Source organism: Nicotiana tomentosiformis, chromosome 8 (genome assembly GCF_000390325.3).
Source record: "Nicotiana tomentosiformis chromosome 8, ASM39032v3, whole genome shotgun sequence".
Classification (NCBI taxonomy): Eukaryota; Viridiplantae; Streptophyta; class Magnoliopsida; order Solanales; family Solanaceae; genus Nicotiana; species Nicotiana tomentosiformis.
The window spans coordinates 111,869,142-111,894,275 of NC_090819.1; the positions used below are offsets into that span (position 1 = coordinate 111,869,142).

At 41.0% G+C, this 25,134-nt stretch overlaps 1 pseudogene; it reads right to left on the minus strand.

Annotated features, from left to right (window-relative positions):
• Positions 1 to 3,665: 3,665 nt before the first annotated feature.
• Positions 3,666 to 25,134, minus strand: part of LOC138897997 (phosphatidylglycerophosphate phosphatase PTPMT2-like) — a 75,978-nt pseudogene continuing 54,509 nt past the window's right edge.

The window sequence follows — 25,134 nt, forward strand, 5'->3', positions numbered from 1 at the left end:
GAAAAACTACTGATCACCAGCATCATGATCTTCTGCTCCCCACCGCCTCGGCCACTGACACCCTCGCCATCTTGATCTCCCTCACCACCATCGCCTTCGCCCTCTGGATATATGCGGTATCATACCAGGCAGCCTCCTCAAGTTGATCTACACCTTCGTCATCACATTCGCCGACCTCAGGCGTAGCATGATCATACCCACAAGCAAGTCAAGCCTCGCGAGCCTTCACACGAACACCTTCAAGGGCAGGATCAGAGATGGACCCCGCCACATGCAAATCTATACATAAATCCATTACTCATATAAATCCCGAGAAACATTGGGAAAATCCGAAGTACGGGAAGAGGACGGCTGTGCCAGTAATTGGGCCTTCTCAGCCTCCAAAGCAACCACTAGATCATGGAGAACATAGGTCTCTCTTTCCAACTCCCCCATCCTTTCATCAAGTCGTTCTTCCTTGAGCTTGGCTGTCATTAAGTCATTCTCCCATTCAGAACTGAGAGCTCGAATCACCACCTCAATGGACTCAGCCTTATTCAGAGCCTCCAACCGCGCCGCCTCAGCCTTCTCCAGCTCTTCCATCGTAATTGTTCTCGATTCCCCCCTCCAACCTCACCTCGACCTGAGTAAGACCTTCGTCAATTATCCTTAGCTCTTCTGCGTCCATATCAGAATCAGATCCGACATCCTCCTCAGCGACGGCCTTGCCTTCATTGCTCGCCGAAGGAGGTGCATCCGCTGTAACACCAGAAGATGAGCCCTCATCGCGTCCTGGAAGAATAGGGCCACTTTCTCCCACCACGTCGTCGACCACATGCTCAATGGGACGTATATCCATATCCTCTAAGCCAACGGCCTTAGGACTAGACTTTGGGCTCTCCCTGATAATCACTGTGACTGTCTCCCGAAGGCTAAAGCCACAATCTCCTACATTAACAGCCACCAACCTATCGCCCACGACCCTCCTCTTACAAGGCATCAAGTCCCCATCGCCCAGCAACAACTCCTCTTCTTCATCTACGAGAGGGTACAAGGGAGAAGTCGAAGGCTCTACGACTGAAGTCTCCGTGGCTAAAGAAGAAACACCGGCACAACAACAGGAGAGACCGAGGAGTGGGCAGAATTGGCCGCAGTCATAGAAGGTGTGAGCGCCGAAGACACAACAACCTTTATCTTACGGAAGGCAGGTGCGGAAGCTTTAGACCTCCTTGAAGACCCCCTGGTCGAAGCTGATAAATATACGAGGAGAGAGGAAAGTTGGCAAAGTTGAACGAAAGAGAAAGAAACCCATGATGCCAATAATAAGAGGAACTTACTAGTCGAGAGGGGAGCAAGTCAAAAGTTCTTCAAAAAACTCGACCACTCACAAATCCCTGCAATATGAGGAAGAAGTCGACCAACCCAATCGGAATTGTCGGCGACCGAAGGAACATGCGTAGTCTTGGCTACACAAATAAGGGACGTGAAGTTGAAACCCGTGGTCGGGCACAAGGAAAAAATCAAGTATCTACAAGGAGGTCGAATATTTATGAGTATAATTCCAAGTCTCGGGAAAACCGTTGACATTGGCCACTACGTCTTCGGCCTTGACAAAGAAGAAATTGAACCAGAATTGGCGTTTGGCCTTGTCATTTGTCTTCACCACCAAATATTTACCCCTTGATGGTGAATATTTACCATCGCCCCTATAAAAGCTAGGGGCGAAGAGATGTATCAAATATCGAAGCGTTAGTTTGACCCTGACCAGCTCGACAAATTTGGTGAGCTTCCGGATAAGTTTGTAAACATACGGCGCGAGATGAGATAGGAAAACACCGTAATAACGGTAGAATTCCTCCGCCAATGGAAGAAGAGGAAGAATGTAGCCAACTTGGAACGGGCAGGCGTAGAAGGCGCATTACCTAGGATGGTGAGTCATCACAGCGTCCCACACCTACCGGAATCAACTCAACATGATTAGGAATATTGAATTTAGCCCTGAGCTCTTCTAATTCTTTCATCGTCATCACTAATCGAAAAGCCCTAGGTTCGGCGTCAGGGGACTTGGTGAAATTAGATCGCGAATCGGGGTTGCGTGGAATTATCTCTTCCACCAATGGGAAGGCTTCGTTGTCAGCAGTGGCAGGAACACCCTACTCATAGGGTTTCGAAAGAAGAAGAAGAATGAAGAACATGATAAGCCTCAGAAATTGAAGAAAAGGAGTGCTCTGCAAAGTAAGTAAGGCAAGTTGGTGATAGCGGAAAAGAAAGAGTTTGAAAAGTTCCAAAATCGGAAAAGCTTCCCCTATTTATAAGTTTAGGAGGTACCATTATCGAAATAATATGGGACATAATTAGCACGAAAATCAAACCGACAAAGCCAATCAAGAGCTTCACCTGAATCGATGCAATGCATCGGGAAATGGCATCATTATTAGGGTTGCTTATCGGGCGAATCGGGCGGTTATTTACTCTTAACGGCTTGGCTTATCGATTATCGACTTTTAAATGTATTAATTCGCTAGCCACCAGATAAGATATCAGGTAGATTGGTATCGGTTTAGCAATTATCGGGCGGTTATCGAGCCACCCGATAATAAAAAACCTGTTTGGACTGACTACTTTTATTATGAGACCGAACTAAAATTAAATAAAAGGGCTACTGAAAACACCAAGTATACCGTTCAACTAGCTAGTTTGTTGGTCTTGTTCACAGAATGACAGAATTATAATTCATAAAAGTTGTGTAGAACCTTGTGAATGTTCTAAGAAGATAATTACAGTAAAATCATATTAGTTTTGTGTCTTAAGTCAGAATACAACAAAGTGTTAATTAGCATAAAGCATTTGAGTGGCTTTAACTAAGCACTGTCCAAAGTAGTCATAAAGCAAATCACAGAGACACCATAAGTATAAAGCAAATCTCGGTTACAATATCCTTTCACATGCATAATGCATTAATGCTCAGATTTTTATTTTTCCGGTGATCCCTTCAATAACAGAGGAAGAAACTTGAAATCACTTGTAAGAAACTTAACTAATTTCCTTGTCAAACAACTTCACAAAGCTCTAAACTGAAAGGCCACCCTTGTACCTGCAAGGCACTATCTTGCTTTTTCAATTTCTTTTGCAGTATATTGGGTCAAAGAAAAGGAATCATATACTATTCTGTATTTTGCCTAAATACTAGTAGTATATTGTATGAAATTTGAGAAGAATTACCATAGGGAAGGAAGATGACTGATCACTTTGTGAGGACATAAACAACATAGACAATAACAGGTAGCCATCCAAAGAGAGTCAGCAAAACACAAATCCAGTGCTACAGACCGGGGCATGGGAAATGATCAAAAATCAAAATTTCTATAATGAAACAGAACCGATGCACATCCATAATTTGAATTCTTACCAGATATATAACACTACATGTCAATTGCTGAAGGGTCTTTTCCATCGCTAGCTAAATCTGAAGAAAAAAAATTAAAATAATGAGTTGTGCGATAAATATAAGCATATCCACAACACTTATATGCAACAAATAAAGTAACAATATTATTACCTTGTTCAAGATGCTCGATTTTATCAAGATCTTCCTCAACACTAACAGGTTATTTTAATTTTTTATTTCGAAGCCAATCTTGAAGACACACTAGAGCTTGCACCAACTTAGGAGTTAATGATACAGATTAAGGAACTATCTGCAGAAAGACACAAGATCAAATTAAGACAAAAACATTAGTTAGTTTGAGGAAATTCAGTTAAAGATCTTGCTTATATCAACTAAATAAATGAAAGTTAAGTTATTGAACAAAACGATTGGCAATGAGCTAAAAGAGATAAAATCCTCAACTAAAAGACTCAAACCAAGCTTTGTTCAAATAGGAAAAACATAAATATTCAGGAATACAGAAAAAAATCACTAATAAGTAATGGAAAAGTCAAAAATCAAATATGCAATTCTAATGTAATAAAACTAATACGCAAATTAAGTAACAAGTAAGATGGGAAAAGGTATATTCTTTGCAGTCAAGAATCGGCTAATGATTAACATAGATCTACAAAAAGCACGATAATTAACATAAATCTACAAAAAGCACAAACTAATGGAAGTAAGCTAAATTTATAAGAAACAAGGAAGGAGTAGTCACATCGGCCATCCAAATATCAATAGCAGGGTCTTCCCCCATACACATAAGCTTCCACTTATGGTTGAGCTGCCTGTAAGAAATATCGGTCATCGGTCCACATAAGTGCTTTATTCATTGTTATGAGCATCAAACCTATTCAAATAGCCTTAATGGAAACTTACATCTACTGCTCTGGCTATGGCGAGAGGGAGAGGCTTGACGACGAGAGGGAGATACGAGACAGCGAGAGGGAGAGGCGAGAGGGCTGGCATATGGGTTTCTAAGAGATATTAAGAATAAGGTTTCCGGTCTAATAGAGTAAATAGTAATACGATGGCAATGGTCAGTGGAAGTGAAAGTGTGAAAGGTATTTTTATTACTTTAATATACATAGTAACATATGGATACATATAAATTATATATATATATATATATATATATATATATATATATATATATATATATATATATATATATATATATTCTTAACGGGTTAACGGATTATCCTTAAGAAAATTAAATAATCCGCCCCCAAACCGATAAGCCGTTAATAAAATAAATTCAATCCGTTCCCCATCCGTTAAACCATTAACCCGATACCAATAAGTCATTAAGCCACTTTTGCGGTTCGGTTTTCGGTTTCGGTTCGGTTTTGAATACCCCTAGTCATTAGGACGCACGAGGCCATGGTGTCACCTCTATTCATGGTCCAGATAACTCCAAATAATTTATCGAGCAATTCGATAAATTCAAAATATGCGGACCACAAAAAGCCACGTAGTCCCATCTCCACAACCACGATCCCTGTCAACTATGCACGACATTGTCCACTCACCGACCTCGTACGGGGGCACGACCTCAATGAGCGGATGGACTAACTGTATGGGTCAAAATTCGCCCTTATAATATTTGGGACAAGATAATACTAAAAAAGGAATTTTCGAGTCGTCGTTAGTCAAAATGGGCTAGGAAGAAACAAGATCCATAGTCGAAGAGTCGGCGAGAGCCGTGGTCGAGATGTCAATAAGGATCGAGGTAGAGTATCATTGATAGAAATGTAACGACTAGTTTATAAGATAGAATATTGAAAGGTAATATTCTATTGGATATTCCCTACGCTTGTACTGTTAGGGTTTCATAGGAACATGTCCCATATAAATAGAAAAGAGAGACAATGATAAGGGCTTGCGATATTCATTTGTAAGAACACACTTTGACAAAAAGATTCTCTCTCTCTCTTGCTAATATACAAGCAACACATTTTCATTGAGATTCTTGTCAATATTATTCCATACTTTTTTATTAGATCCGAGAATAGCTCGAATATTTTTCATTAGATCTGAGAATAACTCGAATATTCAAGGATTTGTCTGTCACTCATTATTGACTGGAGGAACAACCATCTAATTTATCCTTTATTGAGTGAATCAATCCTCCTATTTACTTAAATGCCATTTATTGTTATTCATTGTTATTAAATATTATATTATTGCTTATGCTTTTTGGAACAATTATTGCATATTGTTATCACTATTTGACCAAATCCATCTAAAGTTTATTGCACCCTTGAAAGCTACATCTAGAAATATTATTGTTAACTAAGTTTAACACATAATTACATAAATTTAATTATTTGAACCAAGAGCCATATTTTTGGTCAAACATAACTCTTTACCAACACTTTCATCAGAACAACTACGATACCCTTCAAGTTAAAGATTAGCCTTGGTGATCAGTACAACAATACCAGAGAGTGCAAGAGATGCTATCTGCTGCTGCTTATATTCTTGAACAACCTGCTTAATAAAGGTATATCATCTAGCAGTAGGTAGTATGTTGTTGCACAAAACTGTAGGAAAAATCTAAACTTGGAAGCTAAACAGAACTGCATTTGTTATCTCATACATTTTTGTTTACCTTCCACTGGGAAGGAGCCAAGAACACTCGAGATCTTCTGGAGCGAACATAATCCAGTGCAGCAGCAGGAGTCAAGTGTTTATATTCCACCTGGAATTATAAGAGCATCATCATAGTTTTCAATCAATTCTCTTTTAGCCAAAGGAAGCTACCACGTAACAAATCACAACGGTTGTGCTCCTCCCCTTCCCGCTTTACAATACACGTAAGTAATCTGTCCATTACATCCATTCTCTACAATAGAGAAGCAAATCAGGAAGTGATGAAAGGACAAATATTGTATCATGGAGACACCTAAATGAGAGTAACTAAGTCATCAAAAGAACAATCTTCTATCAATAGGCCATCAGAAAAAGGAAACAAAAAGAAAAATTAATAATAGATGGTAATCACACTTCGGTTGATATACACAAATGAAGGAGCAAAAAGATAATCTCTAGTCAGAATAACAAGATAGTCTATTCCATGGACCTGAAATCACCAGTGAAAGAGATGTGAAACTACAACAAGAATCTAAAGGTAAGACCTTGTTTCCTATAGTTAATGAACTGCACATGCTAAAAGACTGTTACTCCAAAGCAGCGGCAAAAGAATAATTACTATATACTCAATCAAATTAGTAACCACAAATATTAGTGAACAAATATTAGTGAATATCAGGAAGACACCCGCTAGGGGTAAAGAGAAAAGCATGGGAGTAATAAAAATGAGCAGTAGCACAATCTCTAGAGGAATAATAGAGCAAGAAGATTTTAGCTATGGTTTCCAGAAAATAAATACAGTTTTGAGAATAAACACGGTTATTTCAGATTTCAGTGAACTTTTTCCAAAAACTTTTTAAATCCGGATAGAGCCTTACCCTATATATTAACCATGGATGTCTCTAGCAACACCCTGGAGAATTTAGAAATGTGTCATTTGTAGTAAAAAATATTATTAATAATATTAAGCCTAAGACTGAAAACTTCCTTATACTTGTAGAGACTTAGCACCAGCTTTGTGCTAGCTAATTTCTCCTTTTCAATTAACAATCTTGTTACATATGCTGGAGTAAAATCATTAGGGGAGTTCACACCGGGATTTTCTTATTAGAGAAAGAAACCATACCATGAACCGGGGAAATGCGATAACGACCCAGGAAATGATGAAGTACGTGAATCGACTCCCTCTTTGAGTCCAGACCTTTTAACATAAGATAAAGAATAAGTGACTGACTTTTTTATTGACAAGGATCCTGTAATCGCACATGCTCCAAGGACTTTACAAAATTAGGAGGCACACAAGTGGGTATACCAAGAAAAATACAGGTAAGCGACGAGGGAAATTGCCTCAACAAAATAAGTTTTTATTTCCAGAAAGATCTCCACGCTGAGGGATGAACCTCGCCAAATGATCTTGTGGATCATCCATCCCATCTAAAGTCTGAGACTGAAAACTTAAATTAATAACTTGAAATATGCATATAGAAAGTGTCTATAACAAAAGATTCATAGAAATTAATAACTTACTCATAAAAGATACATACATTGATCATACTCTTAAAGCTTCGAAGGACGAAATAAATTAATAATACTCTAATGGTCTAGTGGTCAATGAAGTGGAAGTAGAACTATAAAGTATCAATTCAAATCCCCACGGAGGCAAAAAATACTAGGTGATTTCTTTCCATTTGCTTAAGCCTCGATAGGTAGAGTTATTCGATAAATTTGTTGGCGATATGTAGCTGGTATTCTAATAGAACAGTCAGGTGCGCAAACCGGGTCTAGACATTACCATTATAAAGAAACAAGCGAATAAAAAGATGATAGTTTGAAAAAGAAGTAACTCGCTTAGTATAATGAAGATGGTGTTTGGCTAAAAAGTATAGATCTTGGTTCAAATAATTAAATTAATATGAATAAGGATTAATCTTAGCTAACAATAATATCCCTAGATGAAGTTCTTAAAGAAGCAACAAATATTACGTAGATCTGGTCGAACAGTGGTAGTGGCATACAATAAATATTCCAGAAATCGGAAGTAATAATGTAGCATTCAATGATAATGAACAACAATAAATGACATCTAAGTATATAAAAGGAATGAGTCACCCAAGAAAGGATGAAATAAGTGGATGTTCTTTCTAACAATGATGAATGATAGACAATCCGTTGAATATTTTAGTTATTCTCAGATCTAGTGAAAAAATAAAGACAAAAATTTCAGTGAAAATGTGATATTTGTATTTTAGCAAGTGAGATCCGATTCTTAAGTCAAAGTGTGTTATTTACAAATGAATATCACATGTCCCCTATCATTATCTCTTTTTCTATTTATAGGGAACATGTTCCTAAGAAACCATAATAGTACAAGTGTAGAGAATATCTACTAGAATATTCTCTTTAATATCCTATCTTGAAAACTAGCCGTTATAACTCTGTCAACGGACCTCGGCCTCGACCCTTGTTGACACCTCGACTACGGCTCTCGTTGACTCTTCGACCACATACTTCGCTGCTCCTCGGACCATTTTGCTAAATGAAGACTTGGGAACTCTTCCCTTAGTACTATTTTGGCTTGAATATTCTAAACACGAATTTTGACCCATACAGTTAGTCCTTTCGCTTATTGAGGCCAGCTTCAGGTGGGTTCGATGAGCGGATCTGGTTCTATGTGGTCGACACAATCGAGCGAGCTATACATGTAGTGGTGGTTGGGGTGAACTGGCAGCGTGGCCCATCGCGGGCCGCATATTTCAAATGCTTCGATTTTCCCGGGCAATTCGCTGAAACTATGTTATCCACGAGTTAGGATGATGTCATTATGTCATGCGTCATTATGATGCGTATTCCCGATGCATTGCTTTGTTTCGCGTGTGACCCCTAATTGAACTTGTCGCTTTGATTCCTGTGCCAGTAATGCTGAGCTATTTTCGGTCCTAGTGCCAAGACCTTTATAAATAGAGGTATTGAGATGCGATGTTGAAGTTTAGGTTTTCTGTTGTTTCGAAATCCCATATTTTTATCTTGCTCTCTTCTTCCTTCGAACTTATCTTCTCTATTCAAGTGATTCGTATTGTTCTTAGCTTTTCCTTGTTTGATACCTCTCTTTCTTATACTTCTGAGTCTGGTGAGGGGAGTCATGTGCCCCCCTTGGCAGTGGTGTATCCCCCTCATGAGGAGAGTGTTCTTGCCGCTGTTGAGGATAAAACCTTCCCAACGGTGGAGGAGATAATTCCTCGTAGCCCTGATTCCAGATTCGATTTCACCAAATTACCTGAAGCTGACCCCGGGACCTTTCGATCAGTGATGACGATGAAGGAATTGGAAGAGCATAATGCTAAGTTCGGCCTTCCCAATCATGTTGAATTAATCCCGGCTGGCTTGGATATGGTACAGGTCCACCGTTCTTGGAACTGCGCCTTCTACGCCTATCCCTTCCAAGTCGGCTACACTATCGCTCTCCTTCCGTTGGCGGAGGAATTTTGTCGTTATTACGGCGTTTGCCCAGCTCAGCTCGCGCCGTACATTTATAAACTTATAAGGATGCTCACCAAATTTGCCGATGTCACGACCCAAAAATTCTACCACAGGCGTCGTGATGGAACCTAAGCTCTAAGGCTAGGTAAGCCGATTTCAGTTACGTTTTTAAAGCCATTTTTTTTGAATTAAATAAGTAATCAAAACTAACAACGGAACAAATATAAAAAAAAATACAACCTCCCAAGACTGGTAGTACCGAGTCACGAACTCTAACTGAATATATGGAATGATCACGAGGACCGAATATGCAATGTTGTTTGATCAAAAATTAACAGTACAATGAAATGAAAAGACCCCAAGGGACTGCGACGACCAAACAGCTCTACCTTGAATTCTTACGATCCCGCTTTAACTCTGCTCAAGTCCGATATCTCCAATACCTGACTCTGCACAAAAATATGCAAAAGTGTAGTATGAGTACACCACGGTCGGTACCCAGTAAGTATCAAGACTAACCTCAATGGAGTAGAGACGAGGTACAGTCAAGATACTCACTAGTCTAATAACCTGTGCAATATAATATACAAAATAATATGAAACAAATAACATCAAGGCAACATAAAACAACCACTGATATGCACAATAAGACAATAAAATCACCATTTAATATCGCTCAACAATTAATAAATACAATTACACCCAGTTAAATCAAGTTTTTCAATTAAATATCTTTCACATATAATTCTTACGAATAAAACTCTTTTTCAAATATAATTTCGTCGAATAAATACCTTTCAAATACAATTCTTCTTGAATAAAAATCCTTTCAAATAAATATTTTGAATATAATTCTTTCGATTAAAGAGTCACCATATGACACCTCATTTCAAAATCATAAAAATACGGGTCTCAGCCCCTTTTCATATTTTTCGTAAACACTGGTCTCAACCCATTTTTCATATTTTCACGGCACCTCGTGCCCATATTTAAATCATCATATTTCCCCGGCACCTCGTGCCCTCATTTCATATCTCAACTGCATGGACAATTCACGTGCCAAATATCATTATCATTTCATCACAGCACCTCGTGCCCACATTTCATATCACAACTGCACGGACAATTCACGTGCCAAATATCCTCATTATTTACTCACGGCACCTCGTGCCCACATTTTATTTTACAATCCGCCTGGCAATAACCACAGGCTCTCAAATTCAACATAAATCAGATTGTTATCAATTTGCCAACAACAAGACAAATTGCACAAGGTATAAAAATAAACACAAAAAAATCACAACATCACATGAAAATCATCAACACCACAACCCCACATCATCACATATCGTCCCTAACAATAGCCACCCTTATCGCTCCTATTGCCACCCTTATCACTCCTATAGCCACCCTTATCGCTCCGCCCAGACAATATCAATAGCCACTCTTATCGCTCCTATAGCCACCCTTATCGCTCCGCCCAGACGATATTCCAACAAACACAACAACAGTGAAATGCCACCCTTATACACACATAATATCAACGGTGAAATGCCACCCTTATCTCCCCAAAATAATAACTCACACAACACAATAATTTATACGAAAAATTATCACGGCAACATAATAAAATCAATTCATATCACAATTTGCCCAATGGCCACAACCAAATTCCAAAGATATAACAAAATTAATTAATTTCACAACAAATATCCCAAGGCTCCAGACAATGTATATAACACCCAAAAACAATCAATAGAGATAGAAATTACTCAGCATAAAGCAAGGCCTTCATTAATGCAAATTTAGATAATTATATTAACACTTCTTCTTAACCTTGCTTAATTAATTATTTACAGAGGGAAAATCCATAATGAAATAAAATTCCAAGAAATATTAACCATCAAACTCACGAAATTCACCTAAATATACAAGTAATAATTTCATCAAATTGTCATATAAAAACAAATTCAACAACAAGGATTTAGGCATGGCAAACAGATGATTTAATAATTATCCACGGTTACCCAATTTACTACACAATAATGCCTAAGACTTCAATCCAATAAAAATTTACACATATAAGCCCGAGTACGTACTCGTCACCTTGCGTACACAGCTTTTCACATTTCACAAATGGTACATAAGACTCGATGCCTAAGCGGTAATTCCCTCATTCGAGGTTAAGCAAGACACTTACTTTTTTGAAGTTATGCCGATATTCCAAAATCGTCTTCTTGCTTGAATTGACCTCCGAAATGCTCAAATCTAACCAAATTAATTGTATAACTTCATTAAAATTCATCAAAAATAATTCCGGATAATAATACGTCGACTTAAAAATTTATTCCAAAAAATCAATAAAAGTCAACGCGGGGCCCGCTCCTCGAAACCTGACAAAATTTTCATGAAATCCGAACACCCATTCTGATACGAGTTCAACCATACAAATTTTATCAAATTCCAATAACAACTCGACCTCCAAATCTTAAATTTTCATTTTCAAATTCCTAAGTTCAAACCCCCGATTTGCACCTCAAAAACATGTAATCTAATCGGATTATTCGATGATAATTCAATATTATGGAGTAGAAATGATCACAAGGGACTTACCTCATGTTTTCCCGTAAAAACCTTGCTCAAACCTCGCCCAACCCGCGCTTGAAATGCCCAAAAATGGCAAAAGCTCGGAACCCCTCTCTGTTTGTATTGCCCAAGGGTTTCGCACCCGCGGTGATTTCTTCGCACCTGCAGCTTCGCACCCGCGGTAACATTCTTCGCACCCGTGGCTTCGCACCCACGGTAAAATTCTTCGCACCCGTGGCTTCGAACCTGCGGTAAAATTCTTCGCACCCGCAGAATTTGTTTTAGCACCCGCGGTCATGCATTTTCCGCTTCCGCGACTAATTTCTCACATCCGCGAGCTCGCACCTGCGACCCTTTTTCTCGCAGGTGCGATCATACAAGATGCCCAGCTGCTTCAGCTCCTCCTCCAAATCCAAATTCGATCCGTTAGGCATCCGAACTCACTCGAGGCCCCCCGGGACCTCAACCAAATATACCATCAAGTCTTAAAACATCATACGAACTTAGTCAAATTCTTAAATCACATCAGACAACATCAAAATGATGAATCGCACCTCAAATCAAAATCTGTGAAGGGTATGCCAGTTCACATGTTATCAGTCCTTGATCCACCAAACAACATCCTGGAGCATCTACATAAGACTTTTGATAGGTTATTTTGGAGCACAAAGGAAGAAGGGAGAAGCAGACACTGGGCTTCATGGAAAAATCTTTGCCTTCCTAAAGAGGAAGGGGGCCTAGGTTTTAGGTCCTTACATGATGTCTCAAGCGCACTGTTTGCTAAACTATGGTGGAGGTTTAGGACCACAAAATCTTTGTGGTCTAATTTCATGTGGAATAAGTATTGCAAGAAGGAGCTACCAACAGTGGTGCATTTTAGGGGAGGGTCTCATGTTTGGAGACAAATACTGAATGCTAGGGAAGAAGTAGAACATGAGATCTTATGGGAATTGAAGAGTGGAACCACTAATATTTGGCATGAAAATTGGACTGGATTGGGTGCACTTTATCACGTATTACCTGAAGACTTTCCAATCAATGAAGATCTTCAAGAGGTGGCAGAACTGCGGCAAGGGGAAGCATGGGGTGATCAGCTGCTAGATCAAACTTTCAATGAGGAAATTGCAGAACATATAAGGCTAAATGTGTATTATGAAGGCAGTGAGGGATATCGGGATAGGCCATATTGGATGCCAACTCCTTCAGGCAAGTTCAGTGTTAGCAGGGCTTGGCAAATATTAAGGCATATGGCTGATCCTAATCAGGAATTCAAGTTAATGTGGATTAAAGGTTTGGCATTCAAGATATCCTTCTTCTTGTGGAGATTGTGGAGGCAGAACATAGCCACTGATGACATGTAGAGGAGGCAAGGGAAAATGGTGATGTCGAGGTGTTGGTGTTGTCAGCAGCCCCAAGAGGAATCCATTGAGCATATATTTGTCACAAGTCATACTGCCTCTAAGGTATAGAACTTGTTCATGGGGGCTGCTGGAATTACTGTGCAATTGATTCAATTGAAGCAGATTATAAGGCATTGGTGGTATGCTCAGTGTTGTCCAAAATTAAAGCCACTATTTCAAGAAGTACCAGCTATCATTACTTGGGATCTTTAAAAGAGAAGAAATGCAGGTAAACATGGGGGTTCAGTGTCCATAAATATGGTGATTCATGAGATAAATAGGACATTGCATCAACTGGCAAGGGTAAGGTATGCTTGGATGACTAATATTCCATTGTTATGCCCAGATATGATTCAATACTATGAAGGATATAAACCTATATTGATCACTACAAGAGTAACATGGCAGCTTCCTTGTCATGGTTGGTACAAATGTAATACTGATGGAGCCTCAAAGGGCAATCCTGGACCGAGCTCCCTAGGCTTTTGTGTGAGGGATGTTGAAGGTGATGTGGTGTATGCTAGGGCAGTTGACTTGGGAGTGACAACTAATGTGGTAGCTGAAGCTAAGGCTATTCTTCAAGGGTTGGAATACTATGTGGAGCATGATCTTCACCCTCTCATATTGGAGACTGATTCATTGGTGATGAAGAAGGTGATAAAAGGGGAATGGGATCCTCCTTGGGTAATTGCACAGGATGTGAAGAAAATTATAGAGATGAAGGACAACTTCAATGTGATCTTTCAACATGTGTTCAGAGAAGGCAACTCAGTGGCGGATTTTATAGCTAACATTGTGTTTTCTTTTGCAGGTACATCTGAGTTTCATTCATTCTCTGAACTTCCTAGTGCATGGAGGAGGTTGATCAATCTAGACAAATCTCAATCACCTAACTTTAGGGTTAGGATAGCAAAGAGAAGAACCCCAGACTGATGGCTTCACAGGATTGGACTCTGCACAATTCTGCATGTTTCTTTGTCTCATTCAGTATGCTATTAAGGTACTTTCCAATGGTATTAGCATGGTCTCATGCTCATTATGGGGGGTTCTTTGATAGTGTATAGAAAAAATGCGATAAGTAGGTGTGGGATGGTACAATTTATCCTACTTCTGATATGTCCAAATGCTAAGGAAAATGATGAATCCATCATATGGTATTTCTGGAGATTGTTGAATCATTTCTTAGTGGTATTAGCATGCTTTCATGCTCAATCTGAGGATGGTTTAGCAATGTTTAGAATGATGTCTACATTAAAGGTTCTAGTAGGGAAGGATCCGAGCCTACAAGATCACAAAAAGGCACAGTTTCAAAGCCTGGCCTTTGCCTTGCAAAGCCTGCTTAAAGCCAGCTCATTTCTGGCTATTGCCTTGCAAAGCCGGCCTAAAGCCAGCTCATGTCGGGCTTTTGCCTTGAAAAGCCTGCCTAAAGCCAGCTCAAGCCTGGCTTTTGCCTTGCAAAGCCTGCTTAAAGCCAGCCCAAGCCTGGCTTTTACCTTGCAAAGGCTGCTTAAAGCCAGCTCATTTCTGGCTATTGCCTTGCAAAGCCGGCCTAAAGCCAGCTCACGCCTGGCTTTTGCCTTGCAAAGCTTGCCTAAAGCCAGCTCAAGCATGTCTTTTTCCTTGCAAAGCTTGCTTAAAGCCAGCCCAAGCCTGGCTTTTGCCTTGCAAAGCCTGCCTAAAGCCAGGCTCCTCTTCTACACATTAATTTTGATGAGTGAGCACATGATTAATCCTCGGACAAAATCAGTTCACTAGATATGGAGATCATATAGTAGCTACAATTGGAAGACTATGCTGGCTTCAACTCTGTGGTGGAGATGTTTGGAATTCATTTTAGCCTATGGATAGTATACCCTGGTGCCTGGTGAGAGCTTGATAAGTGCTTCTTGGTATTTGCTAATGGCAATTGGATTCACATACACTGACAGGAGAAGGAAGCATTCAACTTATTATGTTGTAATAGCTAGTTCATTAGATTTTAGCTTGTCTATCTTTTTAATAGCTAGTAGCTTCATGCAACTTCTATTTTGGTTTGGACATCTTGTAAGCTTTGGACCCATTTTGGGATTTTATTTATATATTAACCACTAGGCAAGTACTGCCTAGTGGTATAGTTGCTTTAAAAAAGAAAAGAAAAAGCAGGACCCGCTCCTCGGAACCCGACAAAATTTTCATGAAATCGGAACACCCATTCCGATACGAGTTCAACCATACCAATTTTATCGAATTCCAATAACAACTCGACCTCCAAATCTTAAATTTTCGTTTTCAAATCCCTAAGTTCAAACCCCCGATTTACACCTCAAAAATATGTAATCTAATCGGATTATTCGATGATAATTTAATATTATAGAGTAGAAATGATCACAAGGGACTTACCTCAAGTTTTCCCGTGAAAACCTTGCTCAAACATCACCCAACCCGAGCTTGAAATGCCCAAAAATGGCAAAAGCTCGGAACCCCTCTATTTTTGTGTTGCACAGGGGTTTTCGCACCCGCGATAATTTCTTCGCACCTGCGGCTTCGCACCCACGGTAAAATTCTTCGCACCCGCGACTTCACACCCGCAGAAAGATTTTTCGCACCCGCGGTGCCTGGCCATCCCATGCATTTTCTGCTTTCGCGACTAATTCCTCGCATCTGCGAGCTCGGACCTGCGGCCCTTTTTCGTGCAGGTGCGATCATACCAGATGCCCAGCTGCTTCAGCTCCTCCTCCAAATCCAAACTCGATCTGTTAGGCATCTGAACTCACCCGAGACCTCAATCAAATATACCATCAAGTCCTAAAATATCATACGAACTTAGTTAAATTCTTAAATCACATCAGACAACATCAAAATGACGAATCGCACCTCAAATCAAAATCTATGAACTTTGAATTTTCAAATTATATATCTTGTGCTGAAACACATCAAATCAATTCGGAATGACTTCAAATTTTGCACACAAGTCATAAATGACATAACAGACCTATTCAAATTTCCAGAATCGGATTCCGACCTCGATATCAAAAAGTCAACCTCCGGTCAAACTTCCCAAAAATTCAACTTTCGGCATTTCAAGCTTAATTCCACTACGGACCTCCAAAAAATTTTCCGGACACGCTCCTAAGTCCAAAATCACCATAAGAAGCTATTGACATCATCAAAATTCCATTCCTGTGTCGTTTTCTCAAAAGTCAACTCTTTGGTCAACTCTTTCCATTTAAGCTTCAAATTAAGGATTGTTCTTTTAATTTAATTCTGAATCTTCAGTAAATCAAACTCAACCACACCCACGGGTCATAATATATATTGCGAAGCTGCTCGAGACCTTAAGTCACTAAACAAGGCGTAAAATTTTAAAACGACAAGTCGGGCTGTGACAGCCGAGCTAGCCGAAGTCGAACTCACACTTCGACATTTAATACATCTGTTCGCCCCTAGCTTTATATGGGGATGATGTTGAATCTTCACCATCGAGGAGGTAAGTTCTTGGTTGTGAATATGGATGACAAAGCCAACCGCCAATTTTGGTTCAACTTCTTCTTCATCAGAACCAAGGACGTGGTGGCCAATGTTGACGGTTTTACTGAGGCTTGGAATTGTACTCGTAAGTACCTAATTTCCTTGTTTGTAGGTATCTAATTTATCTCCCATGCTCGGTTATGGTCTTTGACCTCTTATCATTTTCTCGTGCAGCTAAAACCTCGCCTCATCCTTTGGTCGAACATATTTCTGATTGGGTTGGTCGGCACCTCCCTCACATCGTAGGGATTCGTGAGTGGTCAGGTTTCTTCAAGAAGTTTGGTCCTTCTCTCCCTTCAACTGGTAAGTTATTTCTATCATGGTGTTTTCATTCTCTCTTCTTTTCTTATTTTACCTTTGCGGACTTTCCCCTTTCCTTGTGTTTTCGTAGCTTCGGCCAGGGGATCTTCGAGGAGGTCAAAAGCTCCCACACCGTCATTCCCAAAAAGAAAAGCTACTACTTCCTTGGCTCCCGCCCCTTCTTTGAATACGGTTGATTCTGTTCGTGTCCCAGTCCCTCCAGTGGCTACGTCTGAATCTATCCCTTCTTGTATCGTGTAGACTTTGGCTGCGGAAACCTCTACTTCTTCCTTGTACCGTCTTATTGATGAGGATGATGAGACTTTTCCTGGTGATAGGGATTTGATGCCTCGTAAGAGGAGGGTCGTGGATGTCGGCGACACCGATGTGGGAGACTGAGGCTTTGTCCTTCGGGAGACGGCCACAATGCATATCAGGGAGAGCCGAGAGGCTAGTACAAAGACTATTTGTTTTGTGGATACGGACATACGACCTGAGGGAGCTACGGTCGAAGGCGTGATGGACCGTGGCTACCCTGTTCTTCCAAGACACGAAGAGGCCTCATCTTCCGGTGTTGCGGCGGATGTACCTCTTTCGACTGATGATAAGAATAAGGCTGTTGGAGAGGAGGATATTGGATTTGATTCCAACATGGATGTAGATGAGATGAGGATGACCGACGAGGGGCTTACTCAGCTTGAAGTGAGGTTGGAGGGGGGTTCAAGGACTATTACGATCCTGATGGACAGTAATCTTCTTGTGAATATCCAGCAGATTATCCCTTCCCTTATCTCTCTTAGTTTTGAAGTTAAGGGTACGACCCTCAAGGATATGAATGACAACAACCTGTTGAATAACATTGCCGGCCTCACCCTTCAGGTAAGTACATTCAGTGTTAGCTATTTTCTTTTGGTTTTATTCTTTTACAGTCTAACTTTTTGTGTTCATTTTGTATACAGTCGTCTTAGAAATTGAGAGTGCTCATAGGGAGAATAGGCATAAATATATCTATGTGAAGTTGAACGACAAGTACTTCAGAGTCCTTGAGAAGTACTGGGAGCTTCGGTGTCAGCTTCGTGAGGGCGGTGATGTGTGCCGACTGAGGGAGTACTTGAAGGCCAGGGAAGAGGAGCTGGTGCGGATGGTGGGGAAATGCAGCGTCCTGGAGGTGACGTTAAGGATCAAAGAGGAAGAGCTTGAGCTCAACAAGGGGTTGAAGCCCAGTGCAGCGATCTCCAAGCTTAGGAGATTTTGTTGCGTGCCCAGCTTGAGGACTGTCAATTCAGGGCAGAGACTCTAAGTGGCGAGGTCGCCGAGAAGGCAGAGGATCTAGAGAAGGCGGAGTCCGCTCGGTTAGAGGCTTTGAGGAAGGTAGAGTCTCTTGAGGTGGTGATCTGGACTCTCCGTTCCGAGTGGGCAAATGACTTAGAAATGGCAAAGCTTAAAGAAGAGCGACTCGATGAGATGATTGGAGAGCTGGAGAAAGAGACTTCTGGCCGTTACGATCTAGTTGTTGCTCTTGATGCCGAGAAGGCCTGATTACTAGTGCAGCCATCCTCTTCCCATACTTCAGATTTTCCTGATGTTCCTCGGGAGTTGTATGAGGAGTGGATTCATGCCAAGGGTCACTTAGATGTATTTCGAGATTTGCATGTGGCGAGATCCGTTTTTGAGGCTGCCCTAAAAAATGCTCGTGTTAAGGCTCGTGAAGCTCGAGTCACTTGTGGGTATGATCCCGCTACGACTAAGGCCAGTGAGGACGAGGGGGATAAGGGTGTAGACCGGCTCGAGGAGAATGTCTGGTATGAAGCTGCATATCCTGAAGGCGAAGGTAGCGATGACGAGGGCCGATAGGCGTTTGTTCGAGCGAGGTAGAACATGACCTTTCGTTAGATGCGGCCGAGGGCCGGTAGGTGCATTTTCGAGTGAGGTCAAACATAACCTTTCGTTAGATCACAGCCTAGGGCTGAGAGGTGTTTGTTCGATCGGGGTCGAACATAACCTTTCATTAAAATATGCCCGAGGACCGGTGGGTGTTTGTATGAGCGGGATCAAATATAATCTCTTATTAGATCGTGGTCGAGGGCCAGTAGGTATTTGTTCAAGCAGGGTCAAACATAACCTTTTTTTAAATTGCAGCTGAGTGCCGGTAGGTATTTGTTTGAGCAGGATCGAACATAACCTCTTATTCGATCGCGGACGAGGGCCGATAGGTGTTTGTTCGAGCGAGGTCGAATATAACCTTTCTTTAAATTGCAGCAGAGGGCCAGGAGGTGTTTGTTTGAGCAAGGTTTAACATAACCTTTCATTAAATCATGGACGAGGGCCGATAGGTGTTTGTTCGAGCGAGGTCGAACATAACCTCTCATTAGATCGCGCCCGAAAGCCGGTAGGATTTTGTACAAACGGGGTTGAACATAATATTTCGTTAAATCGTGGCCGAGGGATGGTAGGTATTTGTTCGAGCGGGGTCGAACATAACCTTTTATTAAATTGTGGCCGAGGGCCGGTGGGTGTTTGTTCGAGCGTAATCGAACATAACCTTAATGCAAAAAAGGTGTGCTAATAAGCGTAAGAGTTTTTATTACTTTGATATTGTTTCTTTGGTTACATACTTGGAGAAATTTACAGATTCTTCGGTATTGACTGGTGTTCCAGTCCCAGTCCTAGTCTATCTAGTCCTTTCATTGATTGACCTGGAGAGTATTGAGAGGTCGAGCATTGAAATAGTAACCACAACCCTACCTTCGCGAATCCGACTCAAAGCGTTTCCTTAGTCTCCTCGTTAAAACCCTCATTGATAAAACCCAAATGCGACAAAACTCAAGTGAGGAAAAAAAGAGTATGACTTAAGGGATACCCTTTCTCTCAGAAGTTGAAGTATTTCAGGTGGCTGATATTCCATTTGTTTGGTAGTAGTTTTCCTTCCATTATCTCTAGTTGGAATGAACCCTTGTTCGATTTTGCTGTGATTTTGTACGGTCCGTCCCAGTTTGTTCCAGCTTGCCTTCTCGGGGATCTTTGCTCGCTTGAGTTTTGGCTTTCAGTACATAGTCCCCGACTTTAAGCAGCCATACCTTTGCTTTCTTGTTGAAATAACGTTCTGCTTGTTGTTTTTGGGCGACCATTCTTATGTAGGCCATGTCTCTCTATTCATCTATTTCGTCGAGTTCTTGCCTTTTGCTCTCGTCGTTACTCGCGCCGCTTTCATGGGAGTACCTTAGGCCGAATTCTCTGACCTCGACCAGTATTACTGCCTCATTCCCATAGACGAAAGAATAGGGAGTCTCTCATGTGCTCGTCTTTGGAGTTGTTCGATAGGCCTATAGTACTCCTAGTAACATTTCCGGTCATAGTCCCTTAGCGTCTTCGAGCTTTATCTTCATGATGTTTAGTACAGACTTATTGGAGGATCCTGCTTGGCAGTTACTCGCTAGATGGTATGGGGTTGAGAGTATCCTCTTGATATGACATTTTTCGAAGAACTCAACGGTTTTCTTTCTTGTGAGCTGGGTCCGTTGTCATAACTGATTTCCTTGGGTATGCCGAATCGTCATATGATGTTTCTCTATATAAAGTTGATTACCTCCTGTTCCCTTATTTGGGCGAATGCTCCTGCTTCCACCCATTTAGAGAAATAGTCAGTTAAAACCAAAAGGAACCGTACATTACCTATCCCTGCTGGGAGGGGCCCACGATGTCCATTCCCCATTTGATGAACGACCAAAGGGAGGTGACCGAGTGGAGGTGCTCGCCCGCTTGGTGAATCATCGGGGCATACTTTTGGCATTGTTCGCATTTCCTCACAAAGTCTGCGACATCCTTTTTCATTGTGGGCCAGTAGTATCCCGCCCGTATGAGGCATCTGACCAGTGCTCGATTGCCGAAGTGAGCTCTGCAATGGCCTTCGTGGACTTCTTTGAGGACGCGATGGGTTTGGTTCGGGCCCAAGCACTTCGTCAGAGGGCCGTCATAAGTCCTCTTGTACAGGTCGCTATGAAGGAGATTGTATCTGGCCGCTTTCATTCTTAGTTTTTTGGCCTTCTTTTGTCGCTTAGGAGTGTGTCGTCCTACAAATATGTGATAATACGATTGTGCCAATCCCAAGTTAAGTTTATGGTTCTTACCTCGACTTGGTCCAGTGATGGGTTGAGGAGGTGGACTACGTTTTTATCTCCGTTCGTGATGCTTTTGGTAGATGCAGTTAGTTTTGCGAGGCCATCTACTTCGGCATTCTGTGCTCGTAGGATTTGATCGAGTTGGATTTCGTCGAACTGAGGCAATAGCTTGCGGATTTCGGTCTGGTATTTTTGCAATCTTTGTTCCTTGATTTGAAAAGTCCCTATGACTTAGTTGACTATGGAGTCACAACGGAGTTTCAACCATTTCACCCCATATTTGACTGATAACCTTAGTCCTGCAATTACGGCCTCATACTCGGCCTCATTGTTAGTCATATCAGGGCACCTTATGGACTGGCAAATTACTTCACCTGTTGGGACCTCGAGTACGAGTCCCAGTCCAGACCCTGATGCGTTGGATGTGCCATCAGTGTATAGGACCCAGAGGACTTGTGTTTGGAGAGAAGTTTGGACGGCTTTCCTTTCGACTTCAGGCATTATTTTTGCACTGAAGTCGGCGAGCGCTTGTGACTTTATCGTTGTTCGCAACTGGTATGTGATATCGTGCTCACTTAGCTCAATGGCCCATTTGGCCAGCCTTCCCGATAGCTCGGGTTTATGCAAAATGCTCCTTAGGGGAAAAGTTGTGACGACCGAGATGGAGTGACATTGGAAATAGGGTCTAAGCTTCCATGAAGCTACAACCAAGACCAGAGCCAATCTTTTGAGGTGTGGGAACCTCGCCTTGGCATCGATGAGTGTTTTGCTAATGTAATAGATGGGGGATTACGTACCTTTGTTTTTGAGGATTAAGACTGCGCTTACTGCTACCTCAGATACGGCTAGATAAATGAGGAGTTGCTCCCCTGGTTCGGGTTTTGAAAGCAAGGGTGATAATGATAGGAGTGCCTTTAGTTCTCGCAGAGCCTAAAAGCACTCAGAAGTACATTCGAGGTCGTTATCTTTCTTAAGAACGCCAAAGAATTTATGGCACCTATTCGACGACCGCGAGATGAAACTTGATAGGGCGACGATATGACCAGTCAAGCTTTGGACTTATTTTTTTGTGGTTAAGAGTTCTGGTATCCCCCAATGGCTTTGATTTGGTCTGGTTTGACCTCGATCCCTCGTTGCGATACCAAAAAACCCAAGAACTTTCTCGAGGCTACATTGAACGTGCATTTCTCTGGGTTCAGCTTCATTTCGTACCGTCTGAGTATGTCAAAAGTTTCTTTAAAATGATCGATGTGATATTCACCCCTTTTGGACTTGACCAACATGTCTTCTATGTATACCTCTATTATTTTTTCGAGCTAGTCTTTGAACATCCTTGTTACCAATCTTTGATAAGTAGCCCCTACATTTTTTAGTCCAAAAGGCATGACCCTGTAGTAATACGTTCCTTGGTTAGTGATGAACGTGGTCTTTTCTTGATCTTCTTCTTCCATGAGGATCTGATTATAACCCGAGTAAGCGTCCAAGAAACTTAGTAGCTCATGCCCGGTCGTTGCGTCAATGAGTTGGTCGATGTGAGGTAATGGGAATGAATCCTTCGGACATGCTTTGTTCAAATCTATGAAATCCACGCACATCCGCCGTTTCCCAGTTTTCTTTTTGACCATCACTACGTTGGAGACCCACTTGGGATACTTCGACTCCCTGATGGAATCATTTTCTAATAGTTTTCCACCTCCTCACGGACTACATCGTTGATAGCGGGGTTGAATTTACGCCTGACATGTCTCACTGAGGGGTGGAATAGGTTGACGTTTAATTTGTGCGTGGCAATTTCCTTTGGGATACCCGACATATATGCATGTCTAAAAGCAAATAAATCTGCATTAGCTGTTAAGAATTTATGGAATTTACTTGGTTCCCAAAGTTTGTAGTCGATATCAGCCTTCTTGCTATGATCATTGAGGTTGAGGTCTAATTGAATGAGGTTGAGGTCTTCTATGGTCGATCCTGCGTCTTAGACTGTGTCGGGATCCTTGATGACGCCCTCTGTCTCATCTTGCTCTGACCTCAACCCTGTTGATTGCTATTCCTCTTTTTCTTTATCTTTTCTCTATTAGGTGGTCGTGCTGTCTAAGGCAATGTGGTAGCATTCCTGGATGTGCGTTGTTCTCCATGTATTCTGAATATTCTTCATGGTGTTGGAATTTAATCACTTGGTATAAGCTTGAAGGGACGACTCTCATGGGATGTATCCATGGTCGACCCATGGCACGACCCCAGTTTCCCCCTTTAGGATGTCGTGATGGCACCTAGTCTCTACGACTAGGTAAGCCTGACACTTACTGAATAAATTGATGGAAATTAACCAATAGAAATATTGAGCAGAAATCGAATATATCTAAATGAACTCAACATTTACAACATGAAATAACATCCCAAAACCGTAGTATAAGTCATAAGCTCTACTGAGTTTATTAGAAAAATCCCTAAATACAAATGTTCAGAATAGAAATTAAATAGTACAAGTACGATATCAGAAGGTGACTTCGAGGCCTGCGAACGCGTCGACAGGTTTACCTTGAGTCTCCACAGCAATGCTCGACCAGCTAGCTAATAACCAACAATATCCGAGGCACCTGGATCTGCACAAAAAATATACAAAAGCATAGTATGAGTACACCACAACGGTACCCAGTAAGTATCAAGACTAACCTCGGTGGAGTAGTGATGAGGAACAATCAAGACACCCACTAGACTAAATAACCTGAACAAGTATAAATGTAGAACTAACATGGATCAATGTATCTATAAAGCTAGGCATAATGACAATAATAATTCAATACTTGTAATAGGAAGCTAAAAGCAACAATCAACAACAGGGAACAAACAGGAAATAACAATGTAAAGTGAGCTGAACACAATTCAAATCATGTGAAACCAAATAAAGGAAAATAAGTGACAACTCAATAGGAACGACTGCTTTCACACCAGGTTTATCCAAGAATTTCCACGAGGTACTAAACCTCAAAATCACAAATCACGGGTCCCAACTCGTGAACCCTAATTAGTTGGCATCTTGTACCCACATTACAATTCATAACATCACGGACGACTCGCGTGCCAAATGATGACAATATCTTATATCCAATAATAATAATAATAATGACTAATGACTACACAGACAGCTCACGTGCCAACAGGATAACTCTCACACACAAGGCAAGTACACGGGAGTACATGTAAATGGTCAAAACAACAAGATTGATCTTCTTAGACCGATATAGGTGATTTATTTACGTGTATTCTTGTGCAAGTGTTCTACCAAAATTCAAGTCAACAAGTAATAGTAGAGACAATGAATGGCACATAAGAAATGATCATCACAAAATATACAGTGTAATAAAGACAACAATGAAGTGAAACAATGAATAGTACAACAAGATTAACTACACGAGGTACCGCCTATGCTTATTTACATGTATGCTTGTGCAAGTGTTCTACCAAAATTCAAGTCAACAAGTAAGAGTAGAGACAATGAATGGCACATAAGAAACGATCACCACAAAATATACAGTTTAATAAAAAAAAACAATAAAATTGAAACAACGAATAGTACAACAACATTAACTACACAGAACTAAGCAACAATGCAACACGGAGAAATACAATTAATAGTATGCTAAGGGAAACAACAATTAAAGACAAGTACAAAAGAATGTGGAAATGTCAAGAAGAGTCACTACCAAGGTACCCGCCTCGTAGTCTCAAATCATAAAATGAA